The sequence below is a fragment of the Echinops telfairi genome, unplaced genomic scaffold, assembly GCF_000313985.2.
Source record: "Echinops telfairi isolate 266 unplaced genomic scaffold, ASM31398v2 ScPeMD7_9;HRSCAF=40, whole genome shotgun sequence".
NCBI lineage: Eukaryota > Metazoa > Chordata > Mammalia > Afrosoricida > Tenrecidae > Echinops > Echinops telfairi.
Window position 1 is genome coordinate 79,417,997 of NW_022103906.1, and position 27,758 is coordinate 79,445,754.

Consider the following 27,758-nt stretch of genomic DNA (forward strand, 5'->3'; position numbering starts at 1 on the left):
TGCTCCCGGCCCGCCCCAGGAAAATCCCCTCCTCCGTCGGCCACTTCCCGGGAACCCTCCGAGAACCCCCAATCCCGAGGCGCGCCCTTTCGCAGGCGATCGCCCCCCTGGGCCTGGGCAGCAGCGTGGACCTGCAAGAGCCATGCACCCCAACTCGCAGCTCCTGTCGGAGTGCTTGGGCAGACAGCTAAGATCGCCCCCAGCCTGAGGGCCGGGGCGCGGGAAGCTGTCATGACCCCGAAGCGACAGGTATATATCCCCCTCCCCAGAGAAGTCCGGGGAGCGTAGGCTGAACCTGGGCTGCGCAAAAGGAGAGGGATTGGAGGGATGACCTTCCACCTCCCCTTTCGGCCTGGATTAGCTAAACCCCATTCTCTAACCGAGCTTCCACGGAAGAGCGTCCTTCCTGGACCAGGTATGCAGGAAACGCCTCCCCCGGCCCAGCCGATTCCACAAGTGCTGCAGGAAGCCAGCGGGTGTCTCCTCTCCCACATTTAGACTCGCGAGTGTCTTTAGCAAGCATTCCTGCCGGAATCCCCCGGGGCGACTGGACTAACATCTCCCTGCACCTAGTGACCCCGAGAGAAGAGGCACAGGAGGGCCAAGATTCCTGTCCATGCCTCGTCCAGCATCTAGGCTTCCCTGGGCCTCTAACCTCTGCTGCTTTTGACTACACACCCCACACACACACCCCATCCCGGGTTTTCAGGATCTATCCCATAGTGCCTCTTCTTGATCCCATAGCCAGTGTGCTTATAGTCTCAAAAGATTCTAAACCTGTAGAAGTCAGAACCAACAGGACTTTGGCAGAAGAGAAAGCTGAGGCTGATGGTGGTTTATTTGTAGTCTGGGGCTTTCTGTAGGACTGTTGGGAAATTTAATGAAACCTGAATGGTGGCACAGGACCAAGCAATGCTTGATTCTACATCAGGAGCCCCCTGAATGGCAACAAACAACTACTGTTTTCTTAAGACTCAGGGAACCCACGGGTTCTTTCTGCTGTGCTGAACCAAAGCCCACTGCCATCAGGTTCATGCTGACTCACAGTAACCCTTTGTGGGCTTTCAGAGAGGGTCAATCTCTATGGGAGCAGACAGCCTCATCTCCCTCCTGTAAAGTGGGATGCTGACCTTACAGTCAGCAGTCCAGCGCCTAACCCACAGATCCACCAGACCTCCTTGCTACTATCTGAAACACCCCCTGCCAGCAAGTTGACTCCCAGCCACCCTGTAGGACAGGGGAGAAGTGCCCCTGTGGGCTTCTGAGACTGTCACTCTTTATGGGAGTAGAAAGCCTCCTCTTTCTCCCACAGAGCGGCTGGTGGTTTCAAACTGCCAACCTTGCAGTTAGCAGCCCAACGTGTAACCACTGTGCCACCGAGGCTCCTGCGATCAATGCAAACGATGGCCCCTACCAAACTCACCCTCACCGTGTCTTGGGTAAAAGAATCACTATTCATTTAAACTAGTCCCTCCTGATCTCTATCTGAAAATCATGATAATAGCAGAGACGGTTGATTCCTTTAGTCCTGAAGTATCCTGTGACGTTTAACTTAGTGTAGTAAAGTGTTTTTTTTCTTTTAATGACAATAACAAAAGGGTGAAAGCCTGTGTGAGAATATACAATGGGCATTAGTTTAGTTTTCTTTTTTCTCCTCCGTCCTCACCTAAGGCAGGTACAGATACAGGAGAGAAACCAGGTCACCTGACTCCTGCCACAAGGTTCTCAAATCCAGGTTTCCTATTGCTCTCTGGCAGTCCTCCCTCCCTTCCTCTCCAGATGTTGTTCTCATTCCTTTACCTCTGTACCTGTCTCCTGGCAGCACAGAGGAGATCAGGAGGGGGGCCCCCCTGGCAGCCATCACATTCAGTCTCAGGGGATTCCCCAAGGAGCTCTAGCTCTGTCCTCCAGGCCCAGGAACAGGTAGAGCAGCCTGAGGTCCACTAAGAGACACACCTGAAGCAAGAACCAGGGAACAACTGGACATCTAGCCTGGCCTGGCCTCCCAGAGATCGGTCCACCCCACATTTCAGTTCAATACAAAATAGTAACCCCCTGGCTACAAGACACAGTCGGAAACAGTGTCGTTCTCAGGGAGAGAAATGTCACACCGGAGCACACCCACATCCTGACAGAGCCGACAAGGAAAGCTCAACATCAAACTCACTGCCAGACAGTCGATTCTGACTCAGCGCGACCCTACAGGACCGGGGCAGAACTGCCCTGTGAGTTTATGAGACTGTGACTCTTTGCAGGAGGAGAGAGCCCCGTCTTTCTCCTGAGGAGTGGCTGGAACCATCTCCTCCTGGTTTCTAACTGCTGACCTGGCGGTTGGCAGCTCAGGTGTCACCACGACACCACCAGGGCCCAGGACAAGGGAGCAGTGTCTGGTCAATTCAGCCGGAGACACATCCTCCAGTTAGGAATGCAAGGGCTGATTGGGCGACTCATCATTTTTATCAAATATTGATTAGTCAGATCCCCATTTGTTCCAGACCCCGCGGAAGATATTTCAGAGGAGACATGCACAAGTTCTAATACATTTTAATAATCAAAGGAAAGCACTTCATGAATTAAAAACAACACCCAGGAGGAGCATTGAAGAATGGCAGGATTTCTAAATGTAGAGATCATGAATCATCCGAGCGAATGTAAATCATTCCAGGCTGAAGGATGAAAATTTCAGCGGTCAGAGATGATAGAGGAGGGAGGGAGGGAGGGTCTGGGGGACTCCGTTTGGAACCTTGTCTGGCTGGAGCAGAGGTGGGAGGGGAGAGATGTAGCTGGGGGTGCCCAACCCACAGGCCTCGGTGTGAGCTATCAAACCCCACAGCCATCTTCTGTGGAGGGATTCTGAGACTGTAGGTCTTTATTGCAGCAAACAGCCTTGTCTTCCTCCCACAGAGGGACTGGTGGGCTTGAGTTGCTGCCCTCGCCATTAGCTGCCCACAGCCCACAGCACAACAAGGCCGGGTTCGCTTTCAAGCCCATAAAAGCAAAGTCATTGCTGTAGCATCGATACTGACTCATAAGTAGGCTTTTTGAGGTTTTGTGAATCTCTATAGGATTAGATAGCCTCATCTTTCTCCTCAGGAGTGGCTGGTAGGTTCGACTTGCCAACTTTGGGGTTAGCAGTCCAACGCTTACCCAACAGCGCCCCGAAGCTCCCAGGGTTGCCGAATTTAGCCAGTAAAAATGCAGGCTGTCCAGTTAAATTTGAATTTCAGGTAAAAAATGATTTCTTTTAGCATAAAGATGTCCCCAATCGTGCGTAGTTATATTTTAAAATATACAGATGGAAAAATATGGTGAGAGGACACCACCCTGAGGCACACCTTTCCTGACTTTCTTTTGTTTTAAATCATTTTATTGGGGGCTCACACAACTCTTATCACAATCCAGCCATACATCCATGTGTCAAGCACATTTGTACATTTGTTGCCCTCATCATTCTCAAAACATTTGCTTTCTGCTTGAGCCCTTAGTATCAGCTCCTCATTTTCCCCCTCCCTCCCCTACCCGCCCTCCCTCCTGAACCCTTGATAATTTATAAATTATTATTATTTTGTCATATCTTACGCCTCCCTTCACCCACTTTTCTGTTGTCCATCCCCCAGGGAGGAGGTTATATGTAGATACTTTCCTGACTTTCAGTCATGCCACCTGCCCTTGTTCTGTTCGCACCACTGCCTCTTGACCCACATACAAGTTCAAGTGAGCACAGTGTAGTGTTCCGGGATTCCCATTCTTCGCAAGGCGATCCAGAGTTTGGAAGACCGAAGGAAAATCATTGCATCGGAATGGCGGTGCTGTCGAAGAATACAGAAAGTACCAAGGGCTTCCAAAAGAACAAACAGATCTGTCTTGGAAGAATTACAGCCAGGATGGTCCTTAGAGGCAAGGGCGGCAGGATATCGTCTCCCGCACTTTGGACATGTTGTCAGGAGAGACAGTCGCAGCCAGGCAGCAACCGGCAGTGGAGGGTGCCTATGAAAGGAAAGAATATCGGCACTGGGATCCTGTTCTGATAGGTTCTTGCTCTGCAGAAATCCCCAAACCAAACTCACTGCCATGACGTCAGTGCCGACTCATAGCAACCCTCTAGGACAGGGTAGATAGACCCCTGTGAGTTTCCAAGATGGTAACTCTTTACGGGAGTAGAAAGCCCTGTGTTTCTCCCACAGAGCAGCTGGTGGGTTCAAACTGCCAACCTTGGGGGCTGCACCCACTAGGGAGTCACCACACCACAGGGCTCTTACAGAAAGGAAAGGAATTCGGGAATAATATTTACCCAGAGCCCGCCGCACCGTAGATTCCGTGGCAGGTCACCTGTGCAATAGTCACAGCAGACTTGCCGGGTGACTATCAGTGTCCCCACTTTATAGCAGGGAAACAGAGGCTGAGGGAGAGAGCCCCGTGTCCCCTCCCCTCCCGTTATCTGCATTTGCTCTCCTGCCTCATCTGCAGAGCACTTCCTCCACTACCGGGAAGGAGTGACTGGAGGGGTCTCAGAGCATCCAGACCAAACTAGGTTCTCCAATGTCCACCCCACATGGAGAAATCCCCCCAACTCTTCAAGGCCCACCTTGAGTGTTGTTTTCCACAAAGCACCCCCCAAAGTCTCCCAAACCACCCCGTTTTTGCTTCGTTGCCTTTGCCCCGTTGTTGGCTTCTTTTGTTGTTGGTTGCTTCGGGTTCCTGAGGCCCCCAGGGACTGGCTTGGTCAGGTCAGAGGAACTCTGCCTTTGCTGGGCCCGGGAATCGATTCCAACTCACAGCGCGCCCTGTTCCACAGAATGAAGCGCTGTGTGGCCCCTCCCCATCCTAATCCTGGTTCTGTTTGAAGCCATTGTGGCGACCCCTGATGATCAGCCTCCTGGAGGGCCTTCGTCTTTATCAAGCCTGATACCCTTTCCCGGGCACTTGTCCAGAGTACAGGAAACAGAATCTCACTCTCTTCGCTTCTGGGGAACATGCTCATTGTACTTCCTTCCGAGACAGAGTTGTCCCTTAGAAAAGGTTATTGTTTCTTGGTGAAATGTGCCCCGAGAAACACAGTCACCAAAAGCAATGTCCTTTGCCACTGAGACTCAACGAATGTCTTCGGACCCCACAGTAAGGTTCAAGGTTTCTAAGTAGCTCATGAACCAGAGCCTGACTACCCCTGAGTTACTGAGTGTAGTGAGATGAAGAGTATTGCCCCCAAATACACAGCCACCTGTAATCATTGTGGGAAGAGGTTCTTTGCAAGAGATAGTTAAAATAAGGCAAGTCTTATAGCCAGTGACCAGTGTCCTAGAGATAGTTAAACTAAGGTGGGCTGTGCAGCCAGTGACCGGTGTCCTTAGAAGAAGAGAAGACACAGGGAGAGGCAGACACATAGAGACGAGAAGACAGAGGTGGAATGGGAGGGATGCAGTTACAAGCCAAGGAGCGGTAAGGAGGGCTGGCAACCTTCCAATGGCGGGAAGAGGCAACGAAAGAGTTCTTTTCTGCAGTCTTCAGAGGACGCATGCTCCCCCCCCTCCCACCCCCCGGGGGAACCTTGTCTTTATACTTGCAGCATCCAGAACAGCGAGGGAGTAACGTTTCTGTTATTTTAAGGCGCCGGCTTGGTACTCTGACAGCAGCTCCAGGGCCCTTGGACACAGGGTCACGATGGCTTGCAACCAACTCCACGGGAGCCAACGCCACCGCCACCAACCGGGAAAGTACCATGCAGAGAGAGTGGAGTTTAGAAGCAGGAGACGCCCTACTCCATCCCGTAAAGCCCAAGAGCCTCCTGTGGTGTGTGGGCTTTCGTAACCACGTCCCGTTTCCAGGGCCTGTCCTTCCATCTCAGGGACCTGACTTCTCCACTCCGGCCTCCCGCAGCGCTACCCGCTCGCCTGTGTCGGGGTCAAAGGCTCTCATCTCCTGACCAGTCATGGCCACGGTGGGTGCTGCAGGCACCAGCCTCAAGCAGCTTTACGGGAGTTTCCTGAGGAGGCAAGAGTGTAGAAGATCACAGCTCCAGGGGACGGCGCTTTGGGGGAGAGAGAGCGAGAGAGGAAGTCACGTGACCTAGAGAAGGACTGGGGAGAACGAGGGGGACATGAGCCGCTAAGGACTGTCACGGAGCTGGGAAGCTGGGAAGCCAGAAATAGAACTTAGGATTCCTGACTGTGGGCCGGCCGACTTGAGCCGCTGGCACCTCTCCTTGAAAACAGGTTAACTACCTTGACCTACTTCTCAGAAACCACCGGGAAAGGACAACCTATAAAAACAAGTATCAGGGCAGGTGCGCATTATCCCAGAGCAGGAAGAACGCATCTCCACCACACAGCAAGCATCACCAGCACCAGGCTCTGGGTGAACCAGGGGGGTGAACGTGGAGGCAGAGCTGCCTGCTGGCAGAAGGTCAGGGCCTGAGTGTTTGGAATGGGTGGCATGGCGAAGGCTGCCCCTGAGCAGACCTTATCTCCTTCAAACTGGGTTTTGCCGTCGTCGGAGTGAAGTTTGAGGTGTCGATTCCGTGGAGATGGTGCTCAGGGAAGCAGCAGTCAAGAGATCGAACAACACACAGCATTGGGTCCATCTGCCGCACAAGGCTTCTTTAACGTGTTGAAAAGCAACGATGCTCTCTGAAGGATTGAGGTGTGCCTGACCCACGTCATGGCGCTTCCAGCCCCTCAGATGCCTGTGAGAGCTGGTCGCGGCATAAGGAAGGACCAAAGGACAATGAATGCACTCAAGTGGTGGAGCTGCTGGGCGGCAAGTACATTGCAGGTACCATGGACTGCCACAAGAGCAAGCAAAGCTGTCCTGGAAGAAGTACAGCCAGAGTGCTCCTTAGAGGGCAGAGATGGAGAGACTTCAGCTCACCTATTTTAGACACGTTGTCCCTGGAGAAGGGCATCATGCTTGGTAAAGAAGCAGAGCAGCAAAAAAAAAGAGGAAGACTCTGGACACAATGGATCGACACAAATGATTGCATCGATGGGCTCAAACAGTTGTGAGGATGGCTGTGGTAGTTATATAATCTTTTGTCAATTTGAGAGGATTAAGAGTGATGGGGTGGTGCCTAGCCAATGAGGTCTCTGTGGGCATGGCCTTCTGAGGATTCTGGGAACTCTGGTATTCCTCCTTAAAGGCAGGAGACTCTCTGTCTCTCACTCTCTCGGCTCACTCCTGAGAGACATTGCAGCTGACAAGTCACATGGAACTACACTAGTGCCCTGAGCTGGAGGAACTATGTGGAGACCCCTGTCAGTGCGGAGATGCCTCTACCGACACTGAATCCACAAGACTTTCCACCCACTGGCCTGTGATCTTCCTGCTGTTGGTGTCATTGCATGTACTGTGTGAGCCTGAAGAGGAATTTATAGACTGGTACCGGACATATGGCTAATATCAGACTTAAGGACTTTGACTGGACTGGGCTGGGGTGCTTTCTTAATGTACAATCGCTCTTGTATAAAAAGCTATTTCTTATACACATACGAGTGTCTAGAGTGTCTATGAACGTGTTTCTCTAATCTACCCAGACTAACACAGTGGGTCACTGTGAGTTGGAACTGACCCGATAGCACCTCACAACAACAACAAGCACTCTCCCAGCCACCTCTTCCTCACTGGTTTGACTTTCCTTGTGTTGACCCTCCAGTCCTGGGGTGATGCCAATGATTAAGTACTCAACTAGCCAAAAGGTTGGTGGTTCAAACCTACTCAGAGGCCCCTTGGGAGACAGCCTGTGGTCATTACATAATTTCATGTCAACTTGAAGCTATATAAACGTGACCGGTGGTATTCAACCTGTCAATCAGGTCACAGTCTGATGATGCCTCCTTGGGGGTGTGGCTTTCTCATAAGGAGGGCCCTGGGGACCTCCCCATTCTCTTCCTGCCTTCACCTTCCTGCTGGCAGACCCGATCACTACCAAAGCCCTACGATGTTACCACCACCATTGGATCCACAAGACTTTGCACCCACCAGCCTGGGATCTTCCTGCATCATTGCACGTGGCTGCATGGGTCTGAAGAGGGACTTATGGGCTGGTATCAGACTTATGGAGTTGGGTTGGACTGGGCTGGGCTATTTTCTTGATATATAATGACTTCTTGATATAAAGCTCTTTCTTACACATATATGCGTGTCACTAGATTTGTTTCTCTAGTCAATCCGGCCTCGCACACCTGGTGATCTGCTTGCATAAGGTCACAATCTTGAAGCAGTTTGACTGCACCTATGAGATCAACAACAACATCATCACAATCTAGGGTCGGGTGACCTTCTTTATGGTAGCTATTCTGAAGAAGAGACATGTTCCCATCTGGATCCCAGGTCCACACTCACTTGCTTCCGATAAAAAACTCAGGCATTGGCATGCCTCTTGCCTGGATTCCAGTCCAGATGAAATAAATCCAGCCTTTTCACTCTGTGCTTGCTCCCAGCTGTCAGGCAATTCCTGTGCCCCACCCATTACCGCCATCCCCAGCCTGTGCCATCCTTGTTCTCCGCAGCAGGCCCGTGCCCACCCACCCTCTAAGGGCACGAAGGCCCTTGGTGTCCTTCTTTCCCTTCCTTGGAAAAGAAGTCATGGAGAGTGAACAGCTGGTCAGAGAGATGACCTCAGAAAGGAGACTTGGCTCTCTGGGCCACAGCAAAGGACACCTGCATTTCATCCCAGCCAGAAGGAACGGGCTTGCCCAGAGGCGGCCAACAGTCTCACAGAACCGTTTCTGCTGTGAGTTGCTGTGGAGAGATCCCGGCTCCTGGCAGCCTAGAACTGCTCCCCGGGGCTGTCAGGCTAGGACCTTTCAGGAACAGACGGCCATGTCTGTCTTCTCAGCGTGTAAGCCATCTGGGCCGCCCGGGGGCTGCTCTAAGCCTGGGTGCTCGAGAGGAAAACAGAATGAACCTGTGAGGTGCCCACTCCAAGGCATGAGTCGTCAAGAGCAGAGAAAAGATTGCTGCTGGAGGGAGAACCCTGGGACTTCCCGGGGTCAGAGTGCAAACTCTTCAAGGCAGCGACCCTGAGCTGTCTGAGTCAGGCTCTAGCTCCCAGGTTTGATCATGTCACTCCCCTCTGTTGGCTTCTCCCCAACGGAGGCTGACGCTTACACCCACCTGCTCAGCTTCTCTGAGAGAGAAAGACGGGGCTTGCTACTCCCATCAAGCGTTACTGTCCGGGCAATCCACGGGAGCAGTTCTACCCTGTCCTACAGGGTCCCTGCGAGTCGGCCTCGACTGGGTGGTGGTGAATTTGTTTTGTTCTCTTCTGCCTCGGGCAGCTCTGCAGTTATGAATCCAGAGCCAGGCCTACTTCCTTCACCATGCCCTTTGCCCTGCTACAGGGCTCCTTTTTCACTCTCAGCTTCCAAATCTCTCAACTAGCTAGCTCTTCACTCTCTGACTTGGGGCTGACGGCCCGCATCAGTCCCACCCATACGGTCCAGGGCAAAGGATATTCAGTAATTTTCGAGTGACAATATTGGAGAAGCCTGGACATCGAGATGTCCCCAAAGGAGTGTATGTGACAGAGAAAGTCCCTTTGAACTTTGAAATGCCTGGCACCTTGTGGGTTCAGACTCACTCAGGCTCTCATGCATGGGACATGTGTTTATTAACAGCCCGAGGCTCTGAGCCACGGTGGAGAGAGAAACAAGGATGTGGCTGCCCTCCAGGAAGCTCACAGTTTAGTGACTAAGGTAAGTCAAGGAAGAACAGTGATGTGTCAGAAGAGAGGTAAAGATAGACCCCTAGAAGAAACCAGAGCATTCGGTTCTAGCTCGATGGGGAGAGGGTTCAGGGAAGGCTGCAGGAGGGAACTGGACCTAGGGAGGGGGGAAAGGAAGTTCCGGGGAGAAACAGGAGATGAGCAAACAAAAGAGGTGGGAAGCCAGGGGCATGTATGGAGACAAGTCCACGGTTCTTGCACTTGGAACAGATGGTCACGGAAGGGACATGATGCGAGACGCTGAAGGAAAGGCAGGCTTGGGCTGAGTCAGGGAGCCCCGAGTCCCAGACAAGGAGTTTTGTCTCAATTTAGTGGGTATGGCTTTTCGGGAGCCCAGGGTGTGGGTGTGGACCGTGTGGAGTGTGAAGTGCGCAGACGAGCTCCAGGAGGATGGGCACTAGACGGGCTGCTGGGGGTGGAAGGGTGGTGGGGAGCTCTTCGGTGACAGTGGGGCAAATACACCCTCCTGGCTCATGAAGTCCTCCGTCGGAAACACAGTCCATGGCAGGAAGAGAATTGCAGTCACCCCACAGGGATGCACAAAGCAGGCTCCCCAACCTCACCCTCCTCTTTCCCAGAAAAAAAAAAAGAAAGAGAATGATTATGACAACCACTTGTATTCCTATGCATTCTCTTTCTGTTTCCCTTATGAAGTAGCCCTTCGGATGGCAAGAAATGGGCTCTGGGTAGGTACCCTCTACGTGAGAGGTTCCGCTGAATTCGGAGGGGACAAAAAGCTAGTTACCCAGTGCTGCCTCTGCCTGTCTGCCCCACAGACAAGGAGTCCTCTCCCTTATCCGTGTTGCCTCCTTATCCTGTCTTGAGATTGGAAGAATCAAGCAGAGGATTTCATCTGGAATGTGTCCTATGTCATCTCTCAGGAACCTGAGGGTCGCGGAAGGCGGCTAGACCAGGTTCGAGGCCAGGCAAAGGAAGGGAGAGTGAAAAGGGTGATCTCTAGGGTTAGAGGGTCCTTTGGGGGAGGGGCAGGAAAAAGGAGGCGGCACTCATCAAATAATGTCTGGGCCTCAGCACTGTACCTAGCCTGGCACCTAGCTAGTGCCCAGCACGTATTTGTCAGCTGAAAGGTCTTACCTGCTAAGTCTCCCAACACCCCCACCCATGACCGAGACTGAAACAAGGAGACTCTTTTGTAAAGAGACATTTTCAGAGTTTCTAGTAAACTCTAGTAGAAGCAGGCTTGCAGTCTAACTATAGTGCCCCTTCTTCCAAGCGCTGGTCTCACCAGACTGCCAACCGGTCAGTCACGTTGGCGGCTTGATAACCAAGGTAGCGGGTGAGATGGCCACTGTTCTGCTTCTCAGAAGCTGGCACAGGAACTAAGAGGGGCTTGCACATGGGCTTCCCCTTCAACTGGCATGCGTGGCATGGGTACCACTCCCCTCGCACCCCAGGGAGCTCGTTCAAGGGCCGCTGAACCTGAGCCCTACCCCAAGGAGGAAGAAGGACTGAGTTAGAGGGAGAGAGGCACTGCTGGACTCTAGTAGGAGAAGGTAAAGCAGGCCATGGAGCCGGTGGGGAGAGGTGGGGTGGGGGCCTCCACAGAAGGACCGTGATGAGCTTTTATCGTGGAGCTGGTGGAAGCTGGGAGGAAAGCGGAACAGAAATGGCAGCAGGACAGGAACCTATACAAGAGAGGAGCATTCGCACTACAGCTCCAGACAGTGGGGGTGGATATGTGGTTCAGAGGAAAGCTGTTCCCAACTCCAACAGACATGGCCACTGAGGAGAGTGTCTTCTCAGAAGGGAGCTATTCTTCACAGTGGGTGCCTCAGGCATTGAGGAGTGTGAAGGACACGGGTGACAGGGGGTTCCACCCTGGCAGAAGACTGAATTAGCATACCTCAAACTCTACCCTCAACTACTGTTAGGTGTCATCCAGGTGGTTCTCGCTCAAAGCGAGCTTACACACAACAGAAAGAAACACTGCCCGCTCCGGTGCCCTTCCACTGGTCTGTCACTTTGTCATACCGTGGTGGCTTGTGGGTTGCTGTGATTCTGGACGCTATGCCACTGGTATGTCAAATGCCAGCAGGGTGACCCACAAGGAAAAGGTCTCAGGGGAGCTCCCGGCCTAAGAACAAAGAAGGAATCAGCTGTCCACTTTGTGGGAATTAGCCACAGAAAACCTTACGGAAAGAATTGAACCAGTGCCAGGGATTGAAAACCTACTACCTGTACCTGGTCTTACAGAAAACGTGCATGGAAATGGTAGCGGTGGCTGGACTGGATCCTGGGTCAGGAGTGGCCAGGGATCCCGAGTTGGGCAGTGGCCCTGAAACAGCAGCTCTCCAGGAAAGGGTAGCCTTGACCAGCTAAACCAACCAGGTGCCACAGAGTCAATGCCATCTGTTGAGATGCCATCTGTGTCAGGGTGGCTCTGTGCTCCAAAGGGTTTTCAATGGCTGATTTGTCTGTACCTGGTCACCAGGCCTTTCTTCCAAAGCACCTTGGGATGGACTCAAGCCTCCGACCTTTCAGTGAGCAACCAAGTATGTTCACCTTTTGCACCACCTAGGGGCCCCCAACCCCAGGTGTTCCAGTCCCATGGGTAGGGATGCTTTCATAGAGAAGATGGATGCATCCGGCTATCTCAGTCAGCAGTCCTTACATCATGCTGCCAATTCCCCCTGTTCTTACCTCAGACTTAACACCATTGCCTGGTTCTGTCTGCCATCCCTATGAGGCTAACTAGTCCATCTGAACACACCAGCCGGGTGTACTTAGGTTTCTAACCATACATGTGAACTCCCCGACAAAATACTGACTCACTGTCACGGAGTCGATTCCAACTCATCATGATTCTATAGGACAGGGTAGAACTGCCCCTACGGGCTTCCAAGAGTGTAACTCTTTTTGGGTGTAGGAGCCTCATCATTCTTCCCCAGAGCAGCTAGTGGTTTTGAACTGCGGACCTTGCAGTTAGCAGTCCAAGATGTAACCACTACACCACGAGGGCTCCAAGCAGACTTTAGAAACACCTGGTTCTTGTGAAGCTTCTTAGACTGACACACACCAAGACTCTGGCCACTTCTGCATTGTTGACTTCTTGAGGCCTGCCCGCTGGAGAGGGCCGGCCTTTCAAACATCCCACTCCGCTTACGCTGCCTCCGGCTCCTCTCTCCGATGAAGCAGAGACTCCAAGGGCACTAGATGGTCTTCTGAGACCCCCGTGCATAATTCTCTTGTCTTCTTAACAGTTTCATTTCTTCAAAAGATAGAAGAGGTAAAGGAACGCCATCTTGGAAAACACCAACTGTGTCAGTCCAGGTAGACCAGAGAAACAAATTCATAGACACTCATATGTGTATAAGAAAGAGCTCTACATGCAAGAGCAGTTGAATATTGAGAAAACATCCCCGCCCAGTCCAGATCAAGTCCGCAGGTCCGATATTGACCCATATGTCCAATACCAACCTATAAATTCCTCTTCAAACTCATGAATCACATCCAATGATGCCGAATGCAGGACGATCACAGACCAGTGGGTGGGAAATCTTGTGGATCCAGTGGCATTGTAAGCATATCAGCGCTGGCAGGAGTCTTTATGTGGTTCCTCCAGCGCAGGGCACTGGCGTAGCTCCATGTGTCTTGTCAGTTGCAATGTCTCCCAGAGAGTGAGCCTGCACCCTGTCTCCAGCGAACTATTTCTCTCCTTGGCACCTCCAAATGAGGTCATCAAGCTGTGACCTGATTGACCGGCCAAACTCCATCTCTTCACTTCTAAGTCTCAAGTTGACAATAGATGATGTAAATACCACACCAACCAAGAGCTTGTTGTAACTATGGACATTCTAGAAACATTGGAGAGAGAGTATTGAGGGAGGGTTTGTAGCCACCAAGAAAGGGAATATTGGACAAAGGCAACTACTATCCTAAGTTTCAGGAAAGCAAGTATCAAAATGTCAAAAACTCTGTGGCTATGATGAGACAGTCAGGAACCCTAGATACTTAGCCATGACACCATGGCCATGGGGAGGCTTTGGGATGCACTGGGAAGACACACACACACTTTCAGCAATAAATAAATAATTTTATACCAGCCAGAGTTCTATGCTGAAGCAGAAACTAGCTCTGGCCGAGCAGAATATTAAGCGAGGCAGAAAAGGGGATTGATTGTAAGGATACTGAAAACATGAAAAATTGACAAATGATGAGCCAGTCAGGGTACAGTGTAGCACCAATGAGACATACGTTTCCTCTAGTTCTTTAATGTACTCTTCCTCTCCCCACTATCATGACCCCAATTCTACCTTACAAATCCGGCTAGACCAGAGCATGTACAGTGGTACAGATCAGAGCTGGAAACACGGAGAATCCAGGACAGATAAACCCCTCAGGACCAATAATGAGAGTAGCCATACCAGGAGGGTCAGGGGAAGGTGGGGGGGGCGGGGAGAAAGAGGGAATTGATCACAATGATCGACATATAACCCTCTCCCAGTGGATGAACAATAGAAAAGTGGGTGAAGGGAGACATCGGTCAGTGTAAGACTTGAAAAAATAATAATAATTGATAAATTACCAAGGGTTCGGGAGGGAGGGATGATGGGGGAGGGAGGGGAAAAAATGAGGAGCTGATACCAAGGGCTCAAGTAAAAAGAAAATGCTTTGAAAATGATGATGGCAACAAATGTACAAATGTGCTTGACCCAATGGATAGATGGATGGATTGTGATAAGAGCTGTACAAGCCCCCGATAAAATGTTGAAGAAAAAAAGAGAGAGAGAGAAATTGACAAGCAGGATCTAGAAGGTGAAACAGAAGCCGGGGGAGGCTGGACAGGCAAGAAGAGCTCTAAAGAACCTCTCCAGGACCATCCACTTTGGTTGCAGCCACAGCGGGTTGCTACCACCACTGGGCCAGGTGTCAATAAACTTGTGTTCCTGATGCTGGCACTGCTGCTTGCTGACCCTTGACACCGATGCTGTCTCTGCAAATAAGTTCTCCTTGTTGCCAGATCTACAAGTCCTTGCTGGCAGCCACCAGTGAAGTGCTCAACCACTAACGGAAACGTTGGTCGTTTGAACCTAACGCAAGTGCCTTAGAAGAAAGGCCTGGCGGTCTGCTTCTAAAAGGTCACAGTCCTGAAAGTTCTGTACAGTGGAGTCACTGTGGGCCAGAATTGCCCCCCAAAACACTCAGTGTTGGCCCTGAGTCTAGGTATCATCACTCCCTCAACATTCAAAGCACTGGGCCAGGGTATCCGGTCATAGGGACTGGCTCCATTCCTGTAGCATCCATTAGATCCTGGGTGGCCAAAGTGTGTGTCTCCGGTCTACCTGACATCCACATCCACCCGTCTTCCCAAATGTACAGCAACAAAAGGGTCTCCCACCTAGTAGAATGCATTAAAACACGCTCTACCTCCTCCAGAGGGATCACCCCCCCAGGGCCATCCGTTTCTGAGCTGGATGCCAAGTCTCGGGTCTCGGCCATCCATCGCTCTTGGTCTTGTCTCACTCTCTGCATCCTAAACATCAGATTGCTAAGTTAGCCAACCCCCACATGCCCCATGTATAAAAGTAGGTTCAAGAGGGGAAGGAAAGGGAATTTGTTTACAGTAGATAAATAAGACTGCTGACTTTGTGGTTAACAACCCAAGCAGTTAGCTTAACCCACTGTGCTCTAGCTAAGATAAAATCCTGTGGTTACGAGGAGTTCAAGACGTTGCTGATGTTGGAGTTCTCTGACCCAAGACTCCCCTCCTTGCAGCAGGAGAACCTCAGGTAAGTTGCAAGTCACTATCTTGGTCCCTGGGTTTTTCATGCTCTCCCCTCCTTTCAGTGGCCCCTTGTGTCTCTGGGAGACCTCTGCTATTAGAGTTTAAATTCCATTTGCAGAAGGGTAGGGGGACAAGTAAACGCCCCAAATCCATTTGCAGAGGCCCCATATAGATGAAGCCTTCATGGAATTCCTTCTGACTGTGGACCAGGGATGTGAACAGTCTTGCCCTCAGAGAGAGTGAATTCAAAAGCGATCACCTCCCCAACCCCAGCCAGTCCAGGGAGGGGAAGTCTTCCTTAGGGCCTTACCTGGGTGTGTCCTTGATGTAGGGGGCTGGATTGGGAGCCACACAATCATGCCCTGACTGTCTTGGTCTGAAAGCCCAGGAGCGATCTCATGAACTCTTTCATCTAACATAATGTAGGCTTCCCAATCATAGTCCCATTCCCACTTCTGTAGTTCCACCTCTAACTGTGATGTATAGATCTGCTGCCCATTAGGAATTTGTGACCGTGTCCTCTGTGTTCAGTGCCTTATTTAAGTCTCAGGATCTCTGCAAACCCTGGGATGCCGTTATGACCTTGTGCTGATGATCTCCCTTGTCAGGATGGTGTGTCTTTATCTCCTCTGTGTCCTGTTTGAGACTTTTAAATGTTCTCCTTAAAATTATTTTTGACTCGATGATACTGGATCAAACTTGATACTTGGTCAGTAGACCACCCTCTGGACACAATCTGAATTTTTTCTAGGCTCAAGTATTTCTTGCTTGTCCCAAGACAAAACAATTTCTTCCCTAGCATTTTCAATATCGATGGCGGTCTTTTCTTTCTCACTCACTGTCTGTATTTCTATCTTTATATTATTATTATTTTATCCTTGCCACATTGTTTTTGTTTTTTCTAGTTTCTGTCGGGTTTCCCCATTTGCAAAGCACAGAAGGAGTAGACGCAGAGAGACAATAACTGAAGCAAGGGAGCACTAGAACTGACTGGTTACACAGCTCATTGTAAAAGTGACTTCGTCAGGGATGGACAGAATAAGTGAATCCTATATCAAGAAAACTACAGACACCTTGCTTGTCCCCTGAGTCCTTCAGCAGGGCTGCTTTGTTAGTGCGTAGGCTTCATCAACAGCTAATTGTTCAAGAGTGTTGATCACGTCTCTTTTCTTGAGACCAGACCAAATTTCTGAGAACTCCCCATGCACACTGAGGCAGGAAAGACAAGCTGAGGTTGGACTTGGTGGGGGCGGAGGGTAGATCCCTAAAGCTGAGTTAATGCACATTCTCTCTCCGGCAACCATGGTTAGTTACTCCATTCACGATCCCATTAAGCCAGTTTTGGGATGTCTTGGGGAAGAAGCTGAATTGCATCTATAGAATGCATTATCTCCTTAATTGAATAATCAGGGCCATTGCAATCAGCCACATACTTCTGACTCCAAAGTGACAATATCATTTCTGAAGCAGAAGTTATTGTAAGTACATCTTTTGAAAAACACTACCCATGTGTCATTGTCAATGCTTACTTCAGGCCATTTCTTCTTCACAGCAAAATGTTAGCAGTCTGACTAGTAGGGAGCTTTGTATGAGGCTATACACAAGGGAGCTCCAAAAGTTTGGGGGAAGTTGAATAAAAAATAATGGATTGAGTCAGGGGCAGAAACGGGCACACTAGAAGTGAGAATGAACTTCTCCAGCGATTTACTGTACTTCAAGAACTCTTTGGATCGATTCTCAAAAAAACTGCCTTCTAGCTTGCTGCTACCCTCACTCAGCTTTAGTTGCAAGTTCAAACTCTGTCTCCTGGTGCTCCATGGTCACAGGTTCAAGGCTCTCTGTCAAGGCTCCTTGGAAGATCAAGAAGTCTCTCTTGCAGAGAGAACTGTAGCTTGCTGGAGAGATTGTGGATCAATGTAAAACCCGAAAGGTCTCTATGGTGGTTAGTTTAACCAGGCTGGCCATAAAATCCACTTGAGCACCTGGATCACTTAGGTCAAACAGCCAGATCATATCATTGTCATCACAGCCAGAGTAAGACATGTGAGGACCCTAAACACTGACATTTGGGGGGCTCCTCCTCTGCTGGCTCACAAATTCCCAGTCCACAGGGCAGTTCTACCCTGCCCGTAGGGTTTCTGAGTCAGACTTGGCTCAACGGCAGTGAGTTTTGGACTGTTTCTAAAAATATATAAATATAATATTAGCAATCAAACCACAAAGTGTCATATGCCACTTTAGTGGGATGAGATCAGCTGGATTATGAATTTTTAGTGGATAAGGGGTACTAAGATCTTTACAATGGAGCCCGTTGTCTACAAAAAGAATGGTCCATTTTTCCACAACAAAGGCAATGAGTCAGTAAACTTAGTTGCTTCAACAATAAATGTAAAATTCTGCTGATGGCCCTCAGCAAAAAATTGACTTCACTGATTTTGCTTTTAAACAGCTCAAATTGTACGTAAAACCCAAAAGGTCTCTATGTATGCTTTTCTTTTAGTAAATTGAATAATTAAAAATGAATAAATAAACAAAACTATGTCATAATAGATAATTTAATAATCAGAAAACAAATGTTACACCAAATCATTTTATTTTATTTTTAGATAGCCTTTGCATCTCTAACTTGTTATTAATAAAAAAATTTATTCTCAACGGTGCTAGAAAGGTTTTATCATTGGCTAAATTAATGGCACTATCAGTAGAATCACCTTATGCCCCAGGGAGATAATTGATAATGTTCTCTAACATAAATGACAATGATATCTCTAAATTGAGCCAGAGATCAATATAAACCATGGATCTAGGAGTGGATCTTGGGCTCCCACTTACTTCTAGCCCAAATCTTAGAAAGATTAGTTCTTATGAAGAGATCACTGAAGATAGGGGTGCTCTAGAAAAGGGTGGCGATAAACTAGATGGTGGCTGGCTATCAGAAAGAATAGCATCTGGGGTCTTACAGGTTTGTCTTCAAACAAGCAGCCATCTAAGTTAAGCGAGGCACCAACTAACTTCACATGGAAGAAGCACATCAGCCTGTGTGACCCAAGGCTTGTAAATAATATCATCCAAATCCAAAGGGAAGGCATCTGGCTTGCAGAAGCCTGTGGATGACAGTGGAAACCCAAAATCCATTTGCTGGGTCCACACATAGGTTAAGCTACCAGTGACTTCCTCTGCCCATCGTCAAGGGATGGGAATAGCCTTGTTATCAGACAGAGTATTGCAGTAGCTATAGTTAGAATAAAATGCAATATCTTATTTGACTCCCCCTTTGACCCAGTTAAATTAAGGTGACCAGATTTTAACATTGGTAAAGCGGGACAAAAGTGGGACACCATTGATAAAAATCATATCCTGGCGAAATAGCCACATGGCAGCCGAAAACCATATACCCTAGCTTGTCGTGCATTCTTTCCAAAAATTGGGACTTTTTAAAAATGCTGCGGGACGCAGGGAAAAAATGTTAAAAATCGGGACTGTCCTGCCAGAAGCGGGACGTCTGGTTACCTTAATTTAAATGTTGTGTGAGTTAAAAAAAAAAAAGTAAAGTGGAAATATAGGTGAATCCCCTCTGAATACACATCAGGAATGTGAATAGTTTTGCTGTCATGCCAAGTGCATTGGAAAATGGATTTGGCAGATGTTGTTAACATTTAACACCTTATCATTTGATTTCCCTTTTGACCCATTTTAAAGTTGCTTCAGTTTTAATATTTTCTGTTTTCTTTTTATTGAAATTTTCTCTATTTTATTTTGTTATTATTGTTAGCTTTTTTTGTTTCTTTGTTTTTTTGTTTTTGGGGATATGAAATCCAGGCTCAGTCAATCTATAGAGACAGTCACTGGATTAATGCTCCCTTGTGGGTGTGACCAGGAAGGTTGGGAGGAAATAGGGAGTACAAGAAAGAAGAAAATGTTCTAAAATTGATTGTGGTAATGATTGTACAGCTCTTCTTGATATGACTGAACAATTGAATTATATATGTGGATTGTGTCTCAAAACCATTAAAAATTTTTTTCTTTATATTCCTTGCTCTTACAGTTTCTTCAGTGATTACGTCACAATTAAGCTGCCAAACAATATCTACTTCCATATATAATAAGGATCATGATTGAATCTTTACTGAAGCACTGCTGCATACTGAGGATTTTCTGGTAGTTTTAGGGATGCTTGTGCAGTTTGTGATCATTAAAGTTAGAAATATGTAAAGCAATTTCAATATTGGAAACTATGCATGTACATAATCTTCTAGTTTGGAATCATACATGCCTAGCTGAGGGAAAATTGGGCTTCTTGACTCTGTAAACCTACTTCTCATGTAATAATGAAACTGTCACCTTCTCTCTAAAGTTTCGCATGTGACTCGTCGGGATAAGTGTGCACTCATTTCTTGGTAAGCTTAATGCGCGCTTCCTCAGGTATAGCCACAATGTTTAAGAAAGAACATCTGTTTGGAGGAATGTCATACACCTTGTCCTTCTTTTCATGCACGAGTCAGGTTTGTCAATGGTGTGGTTACATGAAACTGATCTCTTTCACTCCATGACACTGCTGGGACATTGTCATCATCTACTTGTTTCTTTCTAATGCTTCTTCGAACTGCTTTATAGTTGGCTGTATTTATTTAGTTGTGTTTACAAAAACTTCCAAGCATTCTCTTTAAATACGTGAATACCTTGTCGAGGACGGGCAGATATGTGTTCATTCCTCACACTTCTTACTCTTGGAAAGCTTGGCTCATCTGATGAGCCAAATGTCATAATATCTTATTCAAATAACCAACCTACACCTAACGAGGTACGCTAGTGTTTGCATCTTATTGCTCGTGTGTTGGGCTCTTCTTTTGGTCTCTCCTTGTAGTGTCTGCCTGGTGCAATATTTTCTAAGGCATCCTGAATCCGAGTGTCCGACAACCCATGGCAACAGCATGCACACGCCCCAGCATGTGTGAGAAAGGTGCTCTACTACTTGCTCATTGCCCGAGTACGTGCTAAGAACCACCCATCAGGCAGCAGAGGCAGCAAACATCGTGTATGGCACCAAAAGAGTAGGGAAATACCTGGATAATCCACCGCACGATGTCCTAACAAGATTAAGTGAATGTGCAGCATGAGGTGTGAAAATGGCCCGTTCCTTAAGTTCCAAAATTTCCGGTTGCGTGTCTTTATAACGTCCAGACATGTTGGCAGCACTGTGATGGGACTAGCCGCTGCACTTAGAAAAATCTATTTTGCAAACTTTACATTGATTGTGAAGGGCCTGGTTTGCAATGTCTTTCTCAGACTGGCTTTTCACACGAGTCAATGCGGCAAATCCCTCAATAGGTTTTCTGTCTGCCGGAGAGACCTATCTTCAAACAATACTGAGCTGATCCGTACAAGAAGGTTTAGGAGTGGATTCTACAGACAAACTGAAATATTGAGCTATGCTTATGGCACTGAACATAGTTGAGCAAACGTTATCACTTATTAAGTTCTTCCTCGGTTGCTTCTGACACATACGATGGGTTGCCCTTTCCCGTATGATGCTGTCTTGAGATGTGAATGGCTCAAAATGGATCAAACGGAGCAACAACCTCTAGTACAGCCAAACATTTCCATCCCATGGGGGCCCAACTTCATCTCTCTCAAAAAGATGGTCCGTGCTCAGCAACGTGTTGCTGGCATGACAGCAAGGTGCTGCACAAGGGCTTCCCAATCCTGATGCTCTGGTGGTATCATCTCACTAGTTAAGCCCACACCACATCTATGCTATAAACGGGACAACACAGACGCTCTGTACGTTGAACTGGGTGTGTGTTTGCTAATCATATTTGAGTTGCACTCATTTCTAAATGCATCCATAGCAAACAAAGAATTACACGATTTATGACAGAATACTCTGCGAATGAAAAAATGAAGCGGACAGATGAAGAGTACAGTAGTCTTCCCTTCTTAAAATGCTCACCATTATTTTGGCACCCTAGAAATATATTCTGGCTACAGGACCTTGTCTGTTTACCATCCAGGACTTTTTGAAAATTATCAAGGGCCACTGTGAAGATAACAATCACGGACTCCCTCATGATCCAGTAATTGACATTGATAGAAGAAAAATTATTTCTCAAAGCAGAATTGGCATTTCGGTTATTTATGGTGTCTGGGAGCCCTGGTGGCCTAATGGTTATGCTTGAGGTTTCTAACTGCAAGGTCAGCAGTTCGAAACCACCAGCTGCTGTGTTGCAGAAAGACGGGGCTTTCTGCTCCTGTGAAGAGTTACAGTCTCAGAAACCCAGAGACAGTTGTCCATGACCTATAGGGTTGCTATGAGGTTCCAACCTACTCTAGGGGAGCGAGTTATTTTTCTTTTCTTTCTTTCTTTTCTTTTCTTGCAGCTATTACAATTTCCGATTCTGAAATAGTTTCGCTTTCTACCCCATTATAATTTTTTTTTTAACTACAGCAAGGAATGGATGTAGAATTTGGTACAAATTCTGTTCCATTTGTATTGCTACTAGTAATTTAAGCACTACCAGTATCATGATTTGCTCCCCTTAAACTCAAGCATCTAATGGGAGAAGTCTCTTCTGACTCAATATGGCTTAAAAATAAAATTAATTTTCAAGTTATCTTTAGAGATTCCCAATCCTTTTTCTTTTTTGTCACCTGTGAGCTTTCACTTCGCCATTCCAGTTAGTTGCTGCTGTTTTATTTTGCCTGCGTATAAAATTATGTCACTTGTGAAACTGGGATAATTTATAAATAAAATTCACAAAACAAACAAAATCAATAAAACAAATACAATTTGCATTTGACTGTGGATGGCAACACAAAACTCTGTATTTGAAAGAAGAGAAGTAAACATTTATTTGGCACATGTAATTGTACCCTTCAGTTCTGAGACAATTCTAAGAAACAGCGATCACAAGGCAGTTGGGAATAATTTCATTCATTTGTCACCCGATGTTGGTTGGGTGACACCAATCCTTCATGGATCTTGAGGAGTGTTTTTCTTCTAAAAATCTACTTGATGGTGCTCGCTTACCATCCTTTGATGCTGGGGCTTCACTATTGGCTGACCTACAGTTGATGCTCAATGGGGGTGAGAGCAATTACCAAGAGCACGATACAGATGTCAGGTTATGTCTCATCTGAAGACATGTTTGAATTCACGTTGCGTAGAACCAGATGCATTACAAGTCGTAGGATTACAGTATGGGGTAGTTACATCATCTGGTGTCAATTTGAGACTTTTAAGGGCAAAGGAGTGGAGTTTAGCCTGTCAATCAGGTCACAGCTTGATGACCTCATTTCGAGGCTCTCGGGAGATAATAGCTCACTGGAGGCCAGACCCACACTCTCTGCTTCCTCTTCCTGATGAAAAGATGCCTGGAGCTACGCTGATGGAGCCACGTGGAGACTCATGCCAGGGCTGAGATGTTTCCATCACCCCTGGATCCACAAGACCTTCAATCCACTGGCCTGTGATCTTCCTGCATGTTTGTGTCATTGCAAGTGTTGTATGAGTCTAAAGAAGACTTTATGGACTAGTATCAGACATATGGGCTAATATCAGACTTACAAACTTGATCTGGACTGGGCTGGGATGTTTTCTTACTATACAATTACTCTTTGACATAAAGCTCTTTCTTTTTTTCTCTTTTCCCTCCTTTTTGATTTTGTACATCATTGGCTTTTTTTGCTGTTGTTGCTGTCGTCGCTTTGTTTTTCTGTGTCAGTTTGTTTGTCGAGTTTTTATGTGCATATTATTATCTCTGCAGGTCTATCTAGATAAGATAGGCTGGGTAAACAATGTGGAGAAGAAAACAATGGGACCGATGGTTCCAGGGGGATATGGGAGAGGGTGAGGTGGGGGAAGGGAAGTGGTGTTAACCGATCCAGGGACAAGGGAACAACGAGTGCTTCGAAACCAGTGGCAAGGAGGGGGTGGAGGCCTGGTAGGGATTGATCAAGGGCAATGTAACCAAGAGGAATTACTGAAACGAAGGCTGAACATGAGAGTGGGACTAGAGGAAAGCAGACGGAAATAGAGGAAAGGAGTACGAAGCAAAGGGCATACATAGAGACCTAAATACAGGCATGTACATATGTAAAAATATTTATGATGATGGGGGAAATCGATCTATGTGCATCTATTTATAGGTTTAGTATTAAGGTAGCAGATGGACATATGTGTATAAGAAAGCGCTTTATCTGCACCACTGCACCACTGTACAACCTCTGATTTAACCAGCTTTGTAAGGTAGAATTGGGATCAGGATAGTGGGCAGGGGTGGTGGTGGTGAGGAATCATTTGAGAACTAGAGGAAAGTTGTGTGTTTCACCGGCACTACACTGCACCCTGAGTGAGTTTTTCTGGAGCTGTTTCTCTAGTCTACCCAGACTAACACTTAGGGCCACTTGCGTGTTTCTTCTGTGGTTGATGAGCGAGAACTGAAGGTGAGGTCACACTCAAAATGAACCCTCCAAAAAGGCCATTGTTGTCCAGTCCATTTCAACTCACAGGAACTCTAAAAGAAAGCGTAGCACTGCCCCGTAGGATGTCCACGTAGGATGTCCACAGTTGCTGATCTTTACAGAAGCCGGCTGCCACGTCTTTCTTCTTCAGAGCTACGGGAGGATTCCCCCCGCCACCGGTCTTTTCAATGAGCAGCTTAGGGCTTTGACCACTCCCCACCCCACCCCAAAGAACAGTTTCCCTTTTTTTTTTATGAACCATTTTAGTGAGGGGCTCTTATAAATCTTATGACAATTCATCATTCAATGGTATTAAGCACACTTGTACGTATGTTGGCATCAATATTTCCACAACATTTTCTTTCTACTTGAACCCTTGGTATCAGCTCCTCTTTTTTCCCCTCCTGCCCCCCACCTCCCACCCTCGTGAACCCTCAGTCAATTACATATTATTGCTGTCTTGTGTCTGACACTGTCTGCTGTCTCCCTGCACCACATTTCTGTTATTTGTCCCCCTGGGGAGTAAGCTATATGTCCAACCTTGTGATGGGTTCCCCCATTCTCCCCCTCCTCCCCAACAGGCTCCTTTTGAAATGAAGAAGAAAATATAATTGCTAATGTGTAAGAAATTCGAAAAGTAATACTGTCTGTGCCCTGTCCGTTCCCTGCCACGGTGGCACTTGTCTTTTCTTCTGCCATGTCGACCTATGGGTTTTTGCTTTGAACAACCGATGCCCTTGCTTTGTTGGTGCCCTGAGCACAGTCTTACCTTGCTTATTGAGTGATTCCTCTCTGACTGCAGTCTGAAGAACATTTCTTTTCGAAACTGGAATGAATTCCAAGTAATTGGATTGTAGGATCAAACGGAAACGTAGAACGGTACCTGGAAAGCCTGAAGAGGCCCGAGAAGCACCGTGCCTCTTTCACAGTGAGAGGAGGTTATACTCAAACCCACTCCAACGTACCCTTTATTTGGTGTGGCCTATCGTGACATGGCTCAGACCACTCAACCTTTAGAAAATTCACCAAACTGACAAACACTATGTTTTCTTAGAATTTCCCTCTGCCTGCTTCCTTCTTGCATGCATTTCACAAAGGTACCTAGGGAACCTGATATTTCCGGCTCTATGAATCTTTTTTTTTTTTTTTTTTGGCTCTATGAATCTTATCTTCATGATGTCAGCAATGTAGCGGACTTACGTAATGCCCAGTGGGATTGAAAGGCAAGCAGTGTCTTGTGCATTCGAATTGTAGCACAGGGCAGAGAGATGATACAGTAGTGAGGGAAATGGTGTACTGATGACTCTATTAGATGAGAGTAGCCTTCCTCACTAATGTTTTCTAATTAATGTGATGAGAGGAGGAAAGGTATTGGAGATCAATTACAGTCTTCTGGGTACCAGAGGGTACAATGATTTGCTTCACTAATGAGATTCCATCTGGAATAGTAGATGCAACTGGATGCATTACCTAGTTAAATTTACAATAATCCACTGTTATTCTGTAAGACCCAACCATCGTCTGCAGTAGTCAAACTAATTTGTTAATGGAGATATAATAGAACTCTGCACTTCACCTTTAACAAGACTCTGATGATGGTCACTGAATTAATGCTGTCTCTGAAGACATATGTAGTACCCTCCTCATTTATCTACGTGGTTAGATTGTCATTCACAAATCAGTCATGCAAAAATGGAGAGTGACTACATCAGGTCACAAAATGAAAGCTACATTACTGCCAAATCATATCATCACATAACTGCCAAGCCACTGACAATCAAGACCAAACCAAGTTGACACAAGACTTTCACCGTCACAGAGAGTCTCACTGCCACCTTGAATCCTGGGGTTTCTCATCAGCAGACATCCATCACTTATGTGCAAATTAGTTGTATAATAGATTTGCTTGTGGTTGTGACAAATGCAAAATGTTGGATAATGAGAATGCCGATAAGTAAGGAGGAGGAATATTTCTCTCGACTCTTTTTTTTATAAGTAGGAAAAATCGAAGGTAATTCCACTTGGCCCTGTCTACACAATAGGTCTTATTTTACAAGTCAAGAGGCTCACTTCTGTCAATGTCTAGTCCAACTGCACTGAAGACCTGAGGACATAACTGTGCATGGGCTCAGGGACCCCAGGTCCCTTGGTAAAGTAGACTCTGGACAAATTTCCATTAAATGACCCGGATCCTATAAACCCCAGGTTGACCAGTAGACAGCAATAGCATTAAGGTTTCTGAGGAATTAATGTTAGTTCAAAATCAGTGTCCAATAATCCATAAAAGATTAATATTCATATCTATGTGCATGTCTATATCTATTATCTATACCTATACGTATATCCCCACAGCTATCAAGCCGATTCCGATGTGAAACAACCTCATATCAGATTTCTGAGACTGTGTGTTAGGCTGGGTTGTTAGAGAAACAAACCCATGACACTCATCTATGCACAAGAAAAAACATCACATCAAAAAGCAAATGTACATCAAGAATGAGCGCCCCCAGCCCAGTTCAACTCAAGCTGATACGTCTAATGCTATCCGGAATCCTCTCAAGATTCATGTAGCTGAAGGCCAGTTATGCCTGAAGGTGAAGTGGGAAGCAGGGAGATCGCAGGTGGGTGAATACAGGGTCACATGGGTCCAAAGTCAGTGGAAGCATGGGAGATACCAACATGGGCTCACCCCTAGAGGCAGACACAGGGAAGACCAGGTGAGGAGGAAGGTGAATGGACAGCGAGAAATGGACTCTGCTCAATCTTGCTCTTATAGAAAAGGCCACACCCCAAGGAGGTGTCATCAAGCTACCTTGATGCCAGGTGACCTTTGCCCTTAGCCAGGAGTGTCAAGTTGACATAGTATCTAAATCTACAGGCTGTACATCTTGACGGGAGCAGATAGCTTCGGCTTTCTCCCTTGGAGCGCCTGGTGGGTTTGAACTGCTGGCCTTCAGGCCCGCAGTCCAATACTTACCTGAAAGCGCCACCAGGAATCCTTATAAGAGGTTTTATTTTGAAAGGGTTCGAATGGCTGAACTTTTATTTTGGAACCGAGGATATAAAGCTTCTTATTACCGTGATAATGGCATTGCCTCAGATGAAGACTATGCCCTCAGGTCTCCTTCACTTACATGGCTGACCTAGAACCTCACCATCGCATGTAGAATGAAAGAGCGCATTTTAACGACAGCATGACCCACAGCACTCTTGCCCTACTTAGAAGAAGTACTAGAAGACTATTGAAAATGCTGGTGTTTCTTTCACCGGCGACAGACGTGAGTGGACCACAGTGAGGAGGACATGGACACTCTTCGACATTTCTATCTGCCAATGTCTTTTAATTCCTTCTTCAACATTACACCACATCATCTCTCGGTTTCATTTCATGTTATGTATAGGCTTCGGGCAAGGACTCTGTTGGTGTAGTGGTGACTCATTGGGCTGCAAACTGCAAGGTCAGTAGTTTGAAATCACCAGCCACTCTGTGGGAAAAATACACGGCTTTCTACGCAAAGAGTGACAGTCTCAGAAACTCACAGGGGCAGTTTTACCCATGCTATAGGGTTGGGATGATTCAGCTTTGACTCAATGGCAGCGATTTAGGCTTCAGGCATCCAATTGAGAAAACATTAAAACTTACAGCTACTGAAGCCAGTAGATTAAATCCAAATTTCTAGAAAATGTATTTAGAAATTATATTCAATATATTCAGACTGAGCCTAAACACCCAAACTTTTCTTTTTTCCTCCCTGGAAATTTCGTTCCCACGTGTATTCTCCTTATTAATGTAAGTTAGCAAACCCGTGTGTGTGTGTGTGTGTGTGTGTGTGT